The following is a 955-nucleotide window of genomic DNA, read 5'->3' as shown; positions in this document are numbered from 1 at the left end:
CACAGAGAAGTGAATCTGATTAATTTTTCCCTTGGAAATACTAGAGAGAGGATTGCTTTCCTTGGAGAACGCGCATTTGTAACGGAGATGTTGCCATCATTACTGGGATGACTAAAATGTGGAGTGCAACTACTTCGTCTTTTATACAGCTCTGTATCCACAGAGGGTAAAGCCTTTAGAAAGCAATAAGCCAGCAGAACGTCACAGTTATTATCTGGGGTATTTTATCTCTTTTCTCTGGATACAGCTATTAGCTGTGCATGTGACTCTTTAAACAAAACCCTTTCCTATGTCCTCTTCTTCTTACATCCCCCTCCTTTGTTCTTTTATTGGTTTAAGCTGTAACTTACCGGGTCAAGAAAATCATTCCCATTTTTATTACAAGTCTCTATAAATAATAAGTCATACATATGTTAGGAGTAAGAACTAGAAGTAATTATTTGCCAAGGTCTGTCTTTCCTAGCAAAGAAAGGGTAGCCATCATTTGTGTGGTTTTTTTTAATAAAGTGGGTATCATCATGTGCACTGGGCAGAGAAAGACCTCATCAGAAAGAAAACAAATGGGAAGGAGTCTGTTGGCACCCTGGCTTCAGTGAAGCCATATTTCAGAGGGCTTTTCACCAGTCATTACTGGGGTGGGGGGAGCAGGGCTCCAAGTCACATTAGTTCTCAAATCACAGATGATCCCTTATCACTGGCCTTGACATTAGGCTTTTTTATTCTGTTTTATAGGAGGATATGGGATTTCTTTATAATTCATTCCAGAAGTCTACCTGCACTCCCCTTCTAGCAGGGGAGTTGATGAGAAAAATACCTCTTCACTCAGCTACACTGAAACTGCAGTATCTGCAGCCCTAAAAGAGCACTCCAACTCAGATTAAAACCTGGATTTTCTTTCCCGGTTCCTGCGTACACCAGTACCTCCCATGGGGGAGAGAGCTGGGTACCAATAAGC

The sequence above is a fragment of the Fulmarus glacialis genome, unplaced genomic scaffold (assembly GCF_000690835.1).
Source record: "Fulmarus glacialis isolate BGI_N327 unplaced genomic scaffold, ASM69083v1 scaffold20068, whole genome shotgun sequence".
In the NCBI taxonomy this organism is placed as follows: Eukaryota; Metazoa; Chordata; class Aves; order Procellariiformes; family Procellariidae; genus Fulmarus; species Fulmarus glacialis.
Note: the sequence above shows the minus strand (reverse complement) of the source record.